The following is a 19,240-nucleotide window of genomic DNA, read 5'->3' as shown; positions in this document are numbered from 1 at the left end:
AAGTGAGAATTTGATTTTCCTTGATCAGGATATGTACAGTCAGTCCAGCTTGGATTTACAAGGCTGACAATTAATACTGAACTAACAAGAACTCAAACTATGAATTATGAAAGAGCTGCAGCATCTGAAACCGACCACAATGAACATTTGAAAGATAAACAGTACCACAGTGCTTCAGTTTCAGCTTCACAGTTTGGCATATCTTTAAGGTATTGTGATTGTCTCTTTAAACTCTCCATATATTTTTTATTAGCAGCTTTTTTTTTTTTTTTTTATCAATTACTAGAAATTTCAGGCGACCCCATTTGAATCCCAGGCGACCCCACGTGGGCTCCCGACCCCAAGGTTAAAAAACACTGCTTTAACTGAAATATCCCTAATATTAAATCAAACTGAATCACAAATCAAATAGAATCGGAACACTGTGAATCAATTGAATGGATTTGGGAAAGGAATAAGAAGGAAAATGACCTTAGTAATAGTTTGTTTCATTCGCGCCCTCAAGGAAATTCACATGTCTATCGCTTTTAATATCCATCATACACAACACAGCATTAAATAATAAAATAATAACTTGCTTATGTATGTATGGTTTCTTTTGTTTCATCTATGTGCAACATTTATTTTTTTTATTTACTGTTTTTTTAGCGTGCTGCTCTTGTTTTTATTATCCACAACCCACAATAGTTAAAACATAGTTTTTGTTCCGAATGCATTCACGTCAACGTTCTCTCCTGTCTTTCCAAGCAGCTAGGCAGTTTTTAATTTCACACAATGTCAGGATGTCACCTTCAAGTGTTTAATATAGTTCCAATTTTGATTTTTTTTTTTTTTTTTTTTTCACCTAATGAGTTTCAGTTTGGATGTTGTGTTCCCCCTCCACCCCCCACACCCCCTTACATAGTCATTATTGAATCAGAGCAATGAAGAGGCTGGAGTTCAGGTAGGAGTGAGGCAGTGCAGCCAGCCTTGCATGGATGAAAAGGATGAATGTTATGGAAGTGTTCAAGGCCAAAGAGAGAGATGAGAGGAATCTGTTGATTTGCTAATGGAGCAGAGGTGCCAGAGAATATACGGTGCACAAAAACACTCCTGCTCTGACCTCTCTCTCTTTTTTTTTTTTTTTTTTACACCTGGCCTACGTTCTCTCCCTCCTTCCCCAATTTTGCTTTTTTTTTTTTTTTTTTTTTTTTTTGTGTGTGTGTGTCCGTGCATAGATAAACATTCTAGTCACCACTTACGCCTGAAAATTTCAAAGCCTTCAGCATTCAATTGTTACATCCTCAGCTACTCTGAAGATGCAGGCACAAGCACATTGTACACCCAAAGGAAATTTCCTCCCAACAACAAAATTACACTCAGATACAAAACAACCATGCACGCTCAAGTAGCAAGTACAAATATACACACATGCACGCCCATACACAAGTACTTATTAGCATACACATGCACGCACGTAGACAGTTCTCACAAAGCTCGCAAATTCCATTACACCCCCCCCCCCCCCATCCCCTTTCCAAAAAAAAAAAAAAAAAAAAAAAAAAAGGATTTGGGTTAATTTAGTAAACACAGGGTCAGAGCTGCCACAAGGAGAGGAGGCGAGGTGCATGCATGTGCTATGTGCTTCAGTGTGTGTGTGTGTGTGTGTGTGTGTGTGTGTGTGTGTGTGTTTGCATATATCCATGTGTGTGTGGGGAAGAAACGCTGACTGTGTGAAGCAGAGTCCTGGCAGCAGCAGCAGCAGCAGCAGCAGCAGCAGCAGCAGTAGTAGTAGTAGTAGCAGTCTAAACCCACTCTCTCCAGAGATAGCGCTTCTTTCTCATTTGCTCTGGCCCTATTTTAATAATAGCTGTGCATAAGTAATTTCTAAAAGGCCAGGCAGGCACATGGGCACGGGTGGGGGGGGAAATTAAACTCATTTTATCTGTGAGCAGGTGGATTCCTATTTATCATTAACATGCATAGAATTTGCACAATGTTATTTCTTGCTGCTGCTACTGATGGAACGTCATCCAAATAATGTTGGAGGAGGGTCTGCCTTTTTTTTTTTTTTTTCTTCTTCTTCTTTTTTTTTTTTTTTTTTTTTGCTTATGCCGGAGTGAAATTCATAGATAAAAGTACTAGGCTTTTTTTTCTCGCAATTTTCTGCAAACGGAAACTAATTCTGGGAAGCTTCTTATTACAGTGCAGGCTCATTTGGTTTGCATTAAAAGGGGACAGGAGCGACATTAGGATTTCTGCCAGATTTCCAGGAGATGCTCCAACATTCGCTCTTATATCATTAGTAACGCCCCTCCCCCCCTACTTACAGAAGCCCTTTTCCTCTTTTAACTGGCATTAAACAATCTCTACTCATTATTGGGCCAATAATAAAACTGGAATATATTTGACTTCCTGATTTAGATCGTATCAAAATATTGGAATGTAAATGTGTAATTTTGAACGCATGATATTGAGGGTAATAATTGCTTGATATTCTCTGTGTTATTTTAGCATAATTCAACAGCAGGATTATTTGTCATTTTTTAACATTAGGATTGTGCTTTTTAATTTGTTTTGGATTGTTAATCTTTTTTGTTGCAGCACACTTGGAGCTGGTTCTAGTTTATCCAATTCAGGCTTTAAAATCCTAGAAAATGCCTTATTAGTTTTAGTCTTTACTTTTGTATTTAGTCTTATTTCATAATTTTTATGTTGCCATATCTGTAAAGCACACAGACATAGCCAAACTTAGGCTATAGGAGATTGAAAGCCAGAAAAATAACATACATAAACACCTCAAAAGTTCATGATCTAACCATTTGTAATACACTTCTGTCATGTCTATGTAAAATATGTTTGTATTTTTATTTCTGTTTTATTGATTTCTTATCTTTTCGTGTATTTACTACAATTTCATGTCTGTAAAACTACTTTTTTGACACGCATTTACAGGCATAAAATAGGAAATCCTGAAAAATCAACACATTAACAGCATATTTTACTCAAAGTCCAACCACATTTCAGTCATTTCTAGATGAAATATGCACATATTCTTACTCAGATGTTATGTATTTATCATTTTTCTCATATTTCTGTGTCTTTACAAGGTTGTCAGAGCTGTAAAACACATTTTTAGTTTGTGTCACCATTACACTTCTGTAATCTCCTTTTATGTAAAATGCTCAACACCTCTGCATAACATACAAACATATTTTTAACATATAATTTTATATATTATCATTTCTTCTTCGTATTTAATTGAGCTTCTGTACTTCTAAAGATCTTTGTAACTGTACAATTGTAGGTATAAAATATTAATATCTAGAAAAGTCAACACATAAACGGCACATTAAGATTAAGATCTCATCATACCTAAAACACTTCTGTCATTTTTATATATGTATATATTTTTACCCGTCTTTTACTTGTTTACTATTCTTTTGGGAAGTTTTTGTATTTAGTCATTGTCCCTTGGGGATAAATAAAGTGTGTTGAATTGAATTGTAACTGTAAAATGCCTTTTAAACTTGCATTTTTAGAAGTAATTGCTAGAAATGCACATCAACACATAAACATCACAATAAGCATCAAATCTGAAAAGTCTGACACACCTCTGTCATTGCGGAATAGTTTCAGAATAACTTTTTATGCTATATTTGTATTAAATTGTTATCTTGTCATGTCTGACAACTTTTAAACAGATTTTTAGATCAGAAATCCAGAAAAATCAAGACATAAACACACCTCTGTCTCTGCTAACTATTTTTACACTTACTTTAAGAGCATATCATTTTGTACTTTTGTTTCTGTGTACTTAGATGGGCTGTAAGTAAAATAATTTTTAGACATAAGGGGTAGAAAAAAGCACATGAAAAACATATTACACATAAGATCTAACAACACATTTTACGAACTTTTTTTTCTCCTGTATTTCTATGTATTCAGGAGGTTGTCATATATCATATTACTCAAACATTTTTCACAAATAAGGAGTAAAAATTTAGAGAATTCAGCACATATACAACATTTTAGGCTGAAGATGTACGAACACCTCTATCACTGCTTTTTTTTCTCTATTTTAGTTTATTTAGTAGGTTGTCATATATGTGCAAATCCAGAAAAACAGGATATTAAGCCTTAATATTTTACCTCGTCTAATACACTTCTGTCATCTCTGCATCCACATCCATGTTATGTTGTGGAACAGCATCACACGGCTCACTTTGCAGAAGGGGATCATGGGAGATACGTTTGCAGGTGGGATTGGACTGAGTGTGACCAGTCATTCACGTCATCTCTGAATAGCTTTACTCTTATATTATCTATGTAGCTTTTTATGCTATATTTCTATTCATTTGGTGTGTTGTTGTATTTGTAAAATACTTTTAAACATACATTTTTTAAGTTTGAAATCCAGAAAAATCAACACATAAACAATTTAGGATAACACACGTCTGTCAAGGCTGAATATATGACACTTACTTTAATAAACATGTCTTATATACATCGATTTCTGTGTATTTAGAGTGGTCGTCATGTCTGTAAAGTGCTTTTAAACAGATCTTTAGGTCAAAAATCCAGAAAAATCAACACGTAAAGAATGTAGGACAACACACCTCTGTCAAGGTTGAATATTTTTACTCTTACTTTAAAAACGTGTCTTTTATACATCGATTTCTGTGTATTTAGACGGTTTGTCATGCCTGTAAAGTACTTTTAAACAGATCTTTAGGTCAAAAATTTTCAGAAAAATCAACACATAAACAATGTATGACAACACACCACCGTCAAGGTTGAATATTTTTACTCTTCCTTTAAAAACACGTGTTTTATACTTTGATTTCTGTGTATTTAGAGGGGTTGTCATGTCTGTAAAGTACTTTTAAGACATAAGGGGTAGAAATCCAGAAAATTTAACGCATAAGCAACATAGTAAACATAAGATCTAAGAACACATCTCTGTCAACGCTGAATATTTTTGCTCCAATATTAAAAACATATCTTTTCTTACCTATGTGTATTTAGACGGGTTGTCATATCTGTAAAGTACTTTTTAGACATAGGAGGTTGAAATCCAGAAAAATAAATAACATATTAAACTTCAGATGAACACATTTTAACTATGTTTTTTTCCAGGTATTTCTCTCAAGCACCTTTTATTCATAAGGAGTAAAAATCCAGAGAATCAACACACAAACAGCATTTTAGGCTTAACATCCATCAGCAGCTCAGTCACAGATTCATTTTTTCTGCTCTTTTATTTATGAGTGTACCTTTTTTTGTGTGTGTGTATGTATATATTGGTTGTCATATATGATACCACCCAAGCAACACATGATGTGGAAATCCAGAAAAACGAACAACATATTAAGCCTTAACATCTTACCACATCTAACACACTCTTGTCACCTCTACATCCACATCCATGTTATGTTGTGGAACAGCATCACACGGCTCACTTTGCAGAAGGGGATCATGGGAGATACGTCTGCGGGCGGGATTTGACTGAGTGTGACCAGTCAATCACGTCATCTCTGAATAGCTTTACTCTTACAGGGGTTGGACAAAATAATGGAAACACCTTAAAACATCAACAAAATATAATTTAATATGGTGTAGGTCCGCCTTTTGCGGCTATTACAGCCTCAATTCTCCGAGGTATTGATTCATACAACTTGTGAATTGTTTCCAAAGGAATTTTAAGCCATTCTTCAGTTAGAATACCCTCCAACTCTTTTAGAGACGATGGCGGTGGAAATCGACGTCTTACTTGAATCTCTAAAACTGACCATAAATGCTCAATAATGTTGAGGTCTGGGGACTGTGCCGGCCATACGAGATGCTCAACTTCATTAGAATGTTCCTCATGCCATTCTTTAACAATTCTAGCTGTATGGATTGGGGCCTTATCATCTTGAGGTGAAGGTGTTTCCATTATTTTGTCCAACCCCTGTACATTATCAATGTAGCTTTTTATGCTACATTTCTATTAATTTTTTTATGTTATAGTTGTAAGGTACTTTTAAACATAAAATTTTTAGAGGGGTTGTCATGTCTGTAAAATACTTTTAAGACATAATTCAGTAGAAATCCAGAAAATTGAACACATAAGCAACATATTAAACATAAGATCTAACAAACACATCTCGGTTAATGTTTCTATATTTTTGCTCCAACGTTAAAAACTTGTCTTTTTATACCTCTGTTTGTGTATTTAGAGGGGTTGTCATATCTGTAAAGTACTTTTTAAACATAGGAGGTAGAACTATATTAAACGTCACATCATCACATTTTAAGACTGTTTTTTTCCCAGGTATTTCTCTCGAGCACCTTTTATTCATAAGGAGTAAAAATCCAGAGAAATCAACACATAAACAGCATATTAGGCTTAACATCCATCAACAGCTTTTTGAATTTTTTTGCTCTTATTTTATGAGCGTATCTTTTTTTTTGTGTGTGTGTGCATATTGGTTGTCATATATGATACCACCCAAGCAACACATGATGTGGAAATCCAGAAAAACGAACAACATCTTAAGCCTTAACATCTTACCACATCTAACACACTCCTGTCACCTCTACATCCACATCCATGTTATGTTGTGGAACAGCATCACACGGCTCACTTTGCAGAAAAGGATCATGGGAGATACGTCTGCGGGTGGGACTGGACTGAGTGTGACCAGTCATTCACATCATCTCTAAATAGCTTTACTCTTATATTATCTATGTAGCTTTTTATGCTACATTACTATTCATTTTTTATGTTATAGTATTAAAGTACATTTAAACATGATTATTTTTAGAGGGGTTGCCATGTCTGTAAAGTACTTTTAAGACATAAGGGGTAGAAATCCAGAAAATTTAACACATAAACAACGTAATAAACATATGATCTAACAAACACATCTCGGTTAATGTTTCTATATTTTTGCTCCAACGTTAAAAACTTGTCTTTTTATACCTCTGTTTGTGTATTTAGAGGGGTTGTCATATCTGTAAAGTACTTTTTAGACATAGGAGGTAGAACCATATTAAACGTCACATCATCACATTTTAAGACTGTTTTTTTTCCAGGTATTTCTCTCGAGCACCTTTTATTCATAAGGAGTAAAAATCCAGAGAAATCAACACATAAACAGCATATTAGGCTTAACATCCATCAACAGCTGAATTGTTTTGCTTTTATTTTATGAGCGTATCTTTTTTTAAGCCTTAACATCTTACCTTTACTCTTATATTATCAATGTAGCTTTTTATGCTATATTTCTATTAATTTTTTATGTTATAGTTGTAAGGTACTTTTAAACATAACATTTTTAGAGGGGTTGTCATGTCTGTAAAGTACTTTTAAGACATAAGGGGTAGAAATCCAGAAAATTTAACACATAAGCAACATATTAAACATATGATCTAACAAACACATCTCGGTTAATGTGTCTATATTTTTGCTCCAATGTTAAAAAAAATTATTTTTATACCTCTGTTTGTGTATTTAGAGGGGTTGTCATATCTGTAAAGTACTTTTTAGACATAGGAGGTAGAGCTATATTAAACGTCACATCATCACATTTTAAGACTGTTTTTTTTCCAGGTATTTCTCTCGAGCACCTTTTATTCATAAGGAGTAAAAATCCAGAGAAATCAACACATAAACAGCATATTAGGCTTAACATCCATCAACAGCTGAATTTTTTTGCTCTTATTTTATCTTTTTTTTTGTGTGTGTGTGCATATTGGTTGTCATATATGATACCACCCAAGCAACACATGATGTGGAAATCCAGAAAAACGAACAACTTATTAAGCCTTAACATCTTACCACATCTAACACACTCTTGTCACCTCTGCATCCACATCCATGTTATGTTGTGGAACAGCATCACACGGCTCACTTTGCAGAAGGGGATCATGGGAGATACGTCTGCGGGCGGGATTAGACTGAGTGTGACCAGTCATTCACACCAGTGTTTACGGCGATGAGGAGCGAGATGATGATGTGTGTCTCTGTCTCCTTTTCTCTCCCCTGACAAATAACAGCATGGCAGCTCATGGCAGCCCACAGCTCCTGACAGTCAGCCAAGCAGCCAAGCAGGCAGGCAGTCAGCCATTGTTTTGTAATGTGTTTCACTCTGCCAGCGCTGATCCTTGCTAAGGTACTTACCACACCATTGTTGTCTAAGTATGCTATTTTCTGGCTGGGCACCTCCACTATAGAATAGGGTGCTTTTTCCCTTTCTTTCTTTTTTTTTTTTTCCAAAGAGAGGTTTGTTACAGTCACCGTCATGCTAATCCTGCTGTGTGATATGTATATGTGTCAACACAGAGAAAAAGAGGGAGAGAGGGGAGTCTTAACCCAGCAGAGAAATGGTGTGAATGGCAGAGAGACAGATAGACAGACAAGTCCCATTCACTCCTTACTGTCCTCCATGACACCAAATTACTGTTTATCAAAATAAGACGAGCCGCATAATAAGGATACTTTAGGAGTGTATCGCCTAATGCGTCTTCAATGTGTACAGGCCTTATGGTGTTTCCACAGGAACATTCATCCAGCAGTCAGATTAACGGAGCAGGTCAGAGGACGACTTTTAGCTGCTGTCATCACTAACTATTAATTTATATATAGCCACGAATAATACAACAAAAAAGCCTTAAGTGAGACTTTTACAATGTACAGCATGTGACTTAAAGAGCATGAACCACCACAGAAGCAACTGAATTCTCAACTCCTATGTCCCTTCATCTATCAAACTTTTGTGCAATGTTGCTTGAGACCATGGGGATTGTTCAAAAATTTCATGGTGTGTAATATTTTATGTGTGTTATATTATTGTGGTGCTGTTTTGTATATATTTTTTGGCTTAAAGTGACATTTGTGTTGGTCTAGACAAATTTACGCTCACAGACAATAAAGTATATTGTCCCAAATCACATGGTATCATATTGTATAATACTATATTGTATTCTATCTATCATATCATAGATATTGTTTTGTATCTACTGTATGTATTGAATCTATTATTGTATCATATTGTATTGTTTCATTACATATCATATTGTATCTGTTGTATGTATTACAGCTATCGTATCATGTTAGATTGTATCATATCGTATATTTATTGTATCAAATAGCATCATATTGTATCAAATTGCATTGCTTCATATCGTATCATATCATATCATATCATAAATTCCTGCCTGAACATTCAAGTAACAATTTGCAAAACTAACATTAACTTCCAAATTCGGAGCAAATATACATCAGTTAATATTAATTAGAACCTGGCAAATCTAATAGGACAACAGGACACTTAAGACACCATTTACCTACTAGTGGAAAAGTAATGAAGTTCAGCAAAACATGGCTCAAAACCTACAAAAATGCATTATTTTGTAAAAGTCTGGTTGAGATCTCAATGTTCTGTCTTCATTTCATCATTCATTCTTTGTTTTGTTTTTTTCTTTTCCAGACATAAAATACAGATGTAAGCATATAAACAAGACCCAAAACCTTACATCTATACTACACAAAGAGAAGAAGCATGAACCTTGCAGCTGATGTGAAACACATATTTGGAAAACCTTGGAAAACATGAAAAAGCACCATCATATTGATGTAAGTATACAGTACATTTCCTCTCTTAGATCGTTTTATGAGCTTTTCTCTGCTTGGAAGATGTAGTGTATGTGTTGAGTTCATTTGGATAGTGTCCACTTGGTGTGAAAACATAGATATGGCAATGTATCAGTGTTGAGTTTAAACATTGTACTCATTGTAAATATCTCATTGCTCCAAGAAAGAACTGGAGAAAAACTGCAAACATACTGTTACACCAGTCTTAATACTAACTATACTGCAGGTTAATGTAGAATCAGGGACAGAAAAACCCTCATTTACGTTAACAGTTTAGAGATACTTGCCCAACTGCGCCATTGTGACATACCACCTAAAAAAAAAGGTACAATTTCGCAGATTTTCCCTCACTGTCTGTGTAGAATTTAGCTGTTAAGGTACAGCCTTTTGTCTCATTCTCCCCTGATGGCCACAGCAAAAACAAAAACCATGAAATGTCCTCTCTAGAGCCGGTGCTTAGCTTTAAACATCTTATTCTAGGGTACTGAGAACACAGCTATTCTTAATTCCCAGTGATAATACAGTAATTTAAAAGAAATATGAATATTTTATTTCATTTCTGTGATTAGATTCTCCAAAGTCGTATACATTGAACCTTTAAATCACAATATCTCTTCACTTTAACTGACGCTAATTGTGTAAAAACACCTTTTATTTACCAACTCTGCACTGTACAAACTTCTCAGGTCTCCAAAATCCCACACCCAGGACATGTTTCTTAAGTAAATGCTCTGTTGGAGCCCTGATCATTGCATTTTACAACAGCAGCACTTCTCTCTGGTGTGAAATCTATCGTCACATCTGTTTTTTAATTGCTCACCAGTCTGAGACCTTTTATTTTTCCATTCCTGGCTAAGTGTGCATATTTCACTCGCCCATTCTGCGGTGGAACAGAAAATCTTTGGGAGCCTTAATAAGCCTAATATAGAAACATATTTGAACCCTGGTCCTCCACTAAGTAGATTATAAACATTTATTATAGCATGTTATCATAATATCCTGCGCAGCATATTGCAAACTTCTGTGGGCCAGTTTTTCTCCCAGTGCAGAGGAAGATCATAGTTAATTCAGCAGCGTTATGGTAATGTAGAGGTCCCTATCGGTCCCAGCATCACACATACTAACAAGCTTAGGATAAGCCCAGCCTGGAATGGTATGAGGTTTGAATTTCTGGAACCAGTGCGGTCTCTGCAGCCAAATCTCACTTCAGCAGAAACCAGTGGGGTGATTCCTCTGCTTAAAAAATTAGTGCTAGTGCATATATATTTTTTTGCAAGGAAAGGAGGTTTGGTACCTTACGAGGAAAAAAAATGCACTGTATGTAAAAAAAAAAATATTTTAAGGAAGGCAAAAATCGTCTTGAGAAGGCTAATCAGCCGGGGACTCTGAAAAGCCTGTAATGTGCATTAAGAGATTTATACACAGCGCAGAGGTAAAGCCTCACAACATTGTTGACTCATTTAAAGATGCCAACATCTCAACTTTGTGCACTGTTAACAAATGCACACATGTTAAGTTGGTGTACTCTGCACTTCTCCTGTCTCTGTAAATCGCGGTGTATCTGCCATAAGCATGTTATGCCCCAGGGCTCATCAGAACCATGTGATCCCAGGCAGGGCTGCCACTGTGAGACAACATGCTAAATCCTGTTTGTGAGACTTGGCTGCTCTCAGCTCCTATACTAATCTAACCACCCTCAACCTCCAACACAGACAAAGTGTGTCTGTCGATCTGAGCGGAGAGGAGGAAAGAAAGACGAGGACGGCAGAGGGAGTCAGGACATAGATTTCAGCCATCGCTTTAACAAACCCATGCCTATTTATGAAGTAAAAGTTGGAAAAATACAGATTTCAGATCCTCACTTTTCAGCAAGAATCTGGAGAAGTGAATATAGCAGCATTTTCAGCCATGGTTTTAAAGGGGTCAGATTTTGCTAAATCCACTTTTATTAGTCTTTGGTTCATTTATTTGTGTATTTGGACCCTAATAGTTCAAAAAGTCTGAATTTGAACCCTCCAGGTGCTGCTAAGCTATCTTTATATTCACTGTGGCAAAAATTAAGTGGATTTCTACAACACATTTCAATTCCTTCTTAATTTGTTACATTTTATAACTAGTTGCGTCACAGCATTTGCACATATAAGGTCCAGACTTCCAACAAACATTTCCCCTAGTACGACATAATTGTTTGTCAGCAGCAGCGGTTGTAGTCCATACTGAAAATATGTCCAAACTTCGACGCGATTACCTAAAATGTTCAGTTGTTGGTTGAACGGGACAGAGCAGCACAGCCAACAACCTGGAGGGGGTGGGGTGTGAGGTGGCTCATGTGCATTTAAAGGGCCAGTGCTCAAAATGACCTTACTGGTGTCATTACTCAGAAATAGGGTTGAAGATGGACCTGTGGAGTTGAATTAATGAAGAATTCAGACCCAAGTATAACATTTACAGTTTATGTAGACCATAGGGAAATGTTTTAAAATGCATAATTCCATTTAAAAAAGCAAAATATCACTCCTTTAATGCTCATGATTACGCTTTTTATTAACACTCATTCTACCAGCTTATTTAATACGCAATGACTACTATGGGATGTATAATGTGCAACATGATGGTGTAGTGGTTTTACTCACAGACAGAAGGTTCTTAGTCCCATTCCCAGTTGGTGCTGTGCATAGAGTTTGCATGGTCTCATCATATCCCTGTAGGTTTCCTCTTCAATAGCAGCCCGCTGCTCCTGATGTATGTACTAGGAGGGGTTAACATACCTGCAGAGAACAATGAAGTGGGGTCTGTGGACTCCAAGAGTATAGTAGGGAAAGAAATTCTCAAATTGTGTAAAACTCACATATGCTGTTGCTCATAAAGATGGAATAATATATTTTTCTCTTGAAATGATTGTGACACCGATTTATTCTTGATAGAATGTAACTGGGACTCAGTGTATAATCATTACACTTGGTCAAAGGTGTATGAATAGGAATAAATTTAATAGGAATGTGTCCGAAAACAAAATTATTCCAACTTTTAAGCATTAAACATATGTTGTGAATTTGTGCAGCTCTCTTATAAAAACAGATTTTGGATCTCAAAGGGACTTCTGATTAAGTCATGGTGAAATTAACAAATAAAAGTATAAAAAAAAAAAAGAAGAAGAAAAAGCCCTGTGTCTTTTTAAGATTTCTTAAAGGAGCAATCATCAAAATTTGAGTTGTAGCATATTTTAGTTTAGATTTTTATAGAGTTACAGTATGCAAACCTATCAATACCATCAATGCAATACATAATGTCCTTTAACATTATAGTTAAACAAATGAAAAAAGAAATCTTAGAGGTGAAATACACTATATTTCTTAATATGTAAAAAAATATTGCGTTAAGTATTAAATATAGCTTACATGCTTACAGTTCAAGTGATAATGCTGCTCACACTCACTGTATTTCCACCAAGGTTTTATCCAAAACACCAAACATGCAATGACTGAAATCAGTAAAAGGATTCAGCACAACAGAACGTGTGTAACTTTTGATTTTACAACTTTACACTTCAGCAGAAAAAGAAGAGGATGACGAAGAACTGAGACAAAGTAAAAGTTAGTGTCTGTACTTTGTCTCACAGTTTCAGGAGCTGTCTGTCATGCCAGTCTGTCTGTCTGTCTGTCTTTGTCCGTCCGTCCGTCTGTCTTTTTCTTTCTCTAAATGATAATTCAGAACATCACAGATTTGGCACTTGTAGCAGGTCTCGCAAAAAAATTAATTAATGCAAACTCCAAGTGCTATCAAAATTATACATTTGGAGCGTGTGGAGATACAGAGAAAAGGGAGAGAGGGGGAGAGATGTGAGGACGTTCTGGTCTCATTAAGAGAGCAGGCAGAGTGGAATTAGTCTGAATATAATGACAGGCCACACTATCTCATGTAAAAACAGCCCTGTTTTCCTCTCTCATTCATTGGCACTAGTAATTAGTTTTGGCCCTAAAACTGTCACCCTTTACTCTAGAAAAGGCAGATGTGATTTGAGGTGCAATTTAATCTTGCTTTAATGAAGAACTAATGGACGCATTGCAAATTACTTTTTTCTCCCCCCCACCCCAGCCCCCCCTGTGTGATTGAACAGGGGCTTGGGAAAAAATCTATTTCCTGCTTTTGAAAAGATCAAGAGTATCTTTGATAATGGTGAGAGCGTCACCGGCAGCTTCATTGCATCGAGCCAACAAGCTCTTTTACCCGAATCACAATTCAGTGGAGAGGAGGCCACAATTAGTGACAATGCAGAGAGAGCGCTCCGGGGCCTGGGCGAGCAGAAAGCCTCTCGGTGCTCCAGGCTCCTTGTTAGAAACAGGCCCTGGAGGTGTCACACAGGAACAATGAGGCCTGATAAATTACCCCCCGAAAAAAAAAAAAAAAAGATGTACTACTAATTTTCAATTACACCTATAATGCATTCCCGGCTGGAAAGAGAAATTGGACATGTGTGAAGGAGAACAAACAGTCATAGGTTCAATACACATCTCTGTTTGTGCCATTGGAGCTTTAAGAGCCTATGATACCCAGAGTGTATTAGCAATAAATTACATGGTGTTTAATGTAGAAGCTCACTGGTCATTTTACTGAAGAGAGAGAGACAGAGAGGAAGCACTATTGCCTGGAAATAATGTCTTGTCATTACTTTTGATTTTTGTCACAGGATAATCACGGACCAAAATGCACTCTTATCTCATTTAGCCTAATTTAAAAAGGATGTTTTTGTTTGGAATAAGAACATTTCTGAGAAGAGAAAGTAAAAGAGAGAGTGTGAGGCGTGTTTGTGTGGGAGAAGCTCCTGTCTGCAGCTCTCTAAACCACTTAAAGGACACTGTGTTTCAAACTGGCATCACTAACGGATGATGTAGAGAATATATCAAGGCCAAATAATAGTCCTTGAAATGGGTGAAAAGGGGATGTGAGAACTGAGGAGGGTCAGACACGTGGAACATGTGTATCTGTCTTCCTGCTGGAGCGTGTGCATGTATTTGACTACAGCAGGAGCAAAGGCAGAAAGCCTAATGGGAGTGGGCTTAACTCTTGCACACAGCGCTACATATCTGATTACTGGGACCAGTAATTTTCTTTCCTTAAATAAGGAAGAAATTGGATAGGATGAATGAAATTTGGCTGTCATATTGCAATGATGGTGCAGCAGGGAGATTATGTGTTTCACATAATCGTTCATCATTTCCCAACCAGTGTTCGGGCTTAGCATAATGGAATTGGTAAACTGGTTTAAATCAGAACGTGAGCACAGACTATCAGGCAGACTGTGAGGGTCTGCGGTAATGTCTTCAGACCAAGCAGAATATTTTCACCACAGAGCTGCACACACACAACACCGCACACACAGGAACACACTGTCTTCATCTCTGCCACATCACAGTCACAATAAAGATACCTGGAAAACACATCTGAACATTTATTTTTATTTATTTATTTAGTTTTTACCGTGTCACAATAATGTCTTCTTTTGTTGCCGCTCTGTTCTTTTGATTTTCCAGCATTGATTTTATAACAAACTGTATTTTCATTACATTTCAGAGTGGAATATAATTAAAATGTCTTCTTTGTAGATGTGAAAACGCTGTAAATTGTGACCATTGAAGCTTATCAGAGACAAAACAACAAAACCTGAACATCGAATTGGTCTTATGTCGTTACATGCGAACAATTCTTCATCCAAACATTACATTTTTAAAATCTATATCTGTTTGATTAAATGCTTTTTGCACCATTAATAGCATATTTATTATGTATCAGAATAATAAATGCAATGTTAGGGTATGCATGTTTACCGTACTACATGATGTGTTTTATTTACATGGTACTATTTCATGTTTTGGCCAAAGGTTGACTCCAATTACATTCATTTACATTACATTCCAACTTATGTTGCTGTCTATTTATCTCATACTGTTTCATTTTTTACCTTAGATTTTTGTTTTCTTTATTTATGTCTCCAATAGGGAGTCATATTATAGGTATTATAGTGGATTGGTTTTAATATGTCATATGCCTCCTTTACTCCATATTGTTACTGTCACCTTGGTATAAATCATTCACTTTAACGCAGAACCTGTTGAACTTTCCACTTGCAAGATTTTGGAGAAACTTTAATAAAGCAATCTCCACTAGTTACTTCTCATCATCTAAATTACAGGTATATAATGTTTTACACTTGAGGGCAGATTCATTTATAGATAGAAAACATTAGACAAATACACCAAATACATCAGATTTTGTTCATACTCATATTTCATTTATTTTATTTCATGATTAATGTGATTAATTTCAGAATGATGGCAGCTTCCACTCATTTATTTTGACGTCTGGAGTTTATTACTCTTAAATTTAGCTCTGGAAACTTCCTCTGAATTAAATTATCACAGTGCATAGGCTGCAGATGACTAACACAGGATTAATGGTGACTTTTAACAGTTAACAGTTATAATCCTTAGACTTTTATGCCTCATTTCTATCTGACACCACCTCACAGGTAGCTTTAGAAACTGCCCAAAATGTCTTTTATTATATTAAATTTCTTTCAGTGAGACAGTCAATATAAATAATCCTAAAAAGTGCCATATTCAGTTTTTTTTTCCCCCCAATACACTGTTTGTGGTTTATCTCAGTGCAGTCTCATGGTGGTGCCAAATCAAAATAAATATGCAGTGTGCAGGAGGAACAATCCCAGGAGGTTAAATATCGGCCACTAGGTGTCACAGTGGCTGTTTGTAAAAGATCAGCCGGTGCCAGTGCTGCATATCAGAAGCAGTGTAATGGGTATTTGTCTACTCACTTTATAGCCTAATGTAAATACAGCCTCGTCCAAGGACTGGGATATGAATGTACACCTGGATAAACAAAGGGTTTTTGAACAAATACCTCCATCTGTAATGAGTCGTTCAGTTTGGTGAATGGATTAGGTTAGAACTGGGTTCATATATCATAAATGTAATCATATTTTCTATACCTTTAATTTTACAGTAAGCACATTTAACATCCTCTAAAATGCCTGGTTTGTATTTCACAGTGTTCACTACTCTGAACCACACGTTCTTGGAAACGTTTCTTTTATTTAATGACCTGGCCGGATGAGCTTTTCTTTAAATCTTAGCTGAAAGTACATCCAGTGACAAAAAAACCCCACAGATCAATGTGGTTAAGTCATCTGAAAGTGTACTGCATTAATGAGAAAAACATAATTATTAATGAAGGTTGGGTTACAGCTGTTAGCTAATGGGTCAGGATGTTTCTTTCACAAGGACATTCGCACATATGTCTTCTGCTATGCATATACAGTCGAGGAAAACATTCTTAGACCATCAAAAGTCATCAAAAATAAGGGTTATTCAATCAAGTACTAACTCCTGTGTGTATCATGGGACTAAAACAGACAGAAAATACAACATGTAACACGTAAAAGCACTGTTTTTGTCAGTACAATGCCATAGCTATTGATGTAAGAACTGAAGTGTTTTTGGTTATTATCAAGAAAACCATGGAAAATGGATAGATATCAGCTCTGAAATTAAACTCTTATGAGGTATTTTTGCTGTTATCATTATATTTGTAAAAACAAATGTACCTTTAGTTGTACCAAGCATTAAAATGAAAATGAAAACAATGGTGGTCTAATAATTTTTTCCGCGACTGTATATAGGACACACATACATCACATTTACACATATGTCTTCACTGTTGATTACATATTATACACATTTAAGCAACAATCTTGTCTATGCAGTGATGGAAGAAGGTATTTTATAGTAAAATACTTCACTGCAAGTAAAAACTGATCATTAAAAATCTTATTTAAGCAAAGTTATGGAAATGGTTGCAGCAACATGTAATGAAAATATAAAAGAACAAGTAGAAAATGTGAGGTAAAGTGGTCCTTGTCTGTGCTTTACCGCTGCATTATGTGTGTGTTGTATTTTACTATTGTAGATGTTACAGGTTGGACTCATTTGATCTAATTTATATGCTGTGACAGATTTACAGCAGTGCATCATAATCTGTAAGACTGTGTTTTGTGTGTTGCTGTCTTTTAAAAACCATATATCTCTATTTAGAAAATTTGCAATGTTTTTAGATTTGCAATGATGCATTTTTCTGAAAGTCCGAGGTGATTTGTTTGACTTCAGAAGGATATTTTTGTTAATCCATAAAGACACATTTCATTTCTGAAGCGTAAATAAAGCTAGTACAAACAACAATATTTGCCTCTGAGAAGCAGTAGAGTAGAAGTACTAAGTATGAAACCAAAGTATAGTATAATGCAAGTGTGTACGTAACCCTTTAAAACCATTGGGATCAAATTTGCTAACGTCAGGTTCTGAGACCTCTGTCTCATCAACAAGATCAATACTTTCCTTAAAATCCTGTTGTACAGGGGTTGGACAAAATAATGGAAACACCTTCTATGATGCCACAATGTTAGGTGTTTCCATTATTTTGTCCAACCCCTGTATGTGACCCAATACGTGTTTTCTGCCCCCTGGTGGATTATCATCCCACTGCAGCCAGTAGAAGGGCTTTTTTTTGTTTTTTTGGCCTTTTTCAATATGGCCACTATCGTTGAATTGTCCATACACTTTTTGCAGGGTAGCCATTGGTAAGTTTAAAAAAAATTACGTCAAGAAGAACATTTATATTGTTATTTGTCTTCCTTTTTTTTTTTTTTAATAAGTACTTCATGTACTGAAACATTGCATAGTTGCTTAATAATTATTTATAGTACAGTTAAATTGCGTGAAAAAATGTGTGTATCAAATTTGGTACTGCAGGTATTTAAGGTGCTTTATTTTAAAAAAAAGTCCAATATATCATAGTCTTTGGTAAGTTTTAAAAAATTACGTCAAGAAGAACATTTATATTGTTATTTGTCTTCTTTTTTTTTTTTTTTAATAAGTACTTCATGTACTGAAACATTGCATAGTTGCTTAATAATTATTTATAGTACAGTTAAATTGCGTGGAAAAAATGTGTGTATCAAATTTGGTACTGCAGGTATTTAAGGTGCTTTATTTAAAAAAAAAAAAAAAAAGTCCAATATATCATAGTCTTTGGTAAGTTTAAAAAAATTACATCAAGAAGAACATTTATATTATTTGTCTTCTTTTTTTTTTTTTTTTTTTTTAAATAAGTACTTCATGTACTGAAACATTGCATAGTTGCTTAATAATTGTTTATTTATAGTACAGTTAAATTGTGTGAAAAATGTGTGTATCAAATTTGGTACTGCAGGTATTTAAGGTGCTTTATTTAAAAAAAAAAAAAGCCCACTATATCATAAATAAAAGGATATGGCAAAATGTTTTATTTGGTTTTTGTTATAAGGTCTATGAAACATCTCAGTTCCCAAAAAATTTAATGTTGTTTCTAGTTTTTGATGGGTCAAGTTTTACAGGGTTAAAGGTCTGTTGCATAACATTTGTTTAGATTTACAGTCATTAACCACACAAATGGAATATAATATCCCTAATTATATTTTGATGTGTGAATCTTCACCTAGAATATATGTATTCTTGTAAGAACTGTGTTTGTCTTACCCAAAAGTTTGCCATTTGTATGTACAGAGGTATGGTG

The sequence above is a fragment of the Sphaeramia orbicularis genome, chromosome 4 (assembly GCF_902148855.1).
Source record: "Sphaeramia orbicularis chromosome 4, fSphaOr1.1, whole genome shotgun sequence".
Lineage (NCBI taxonomy): Eukaryota > Metazoa > Chordata > Actinopteri > Kurtiformes > Apogonidae > Sphaeramia > Sphaeramia orbicularis.
The sequence above is the reverse complement of the archived record's forward strand: the minus strand, read 5'-3'. Positions refer to the sequence as shown.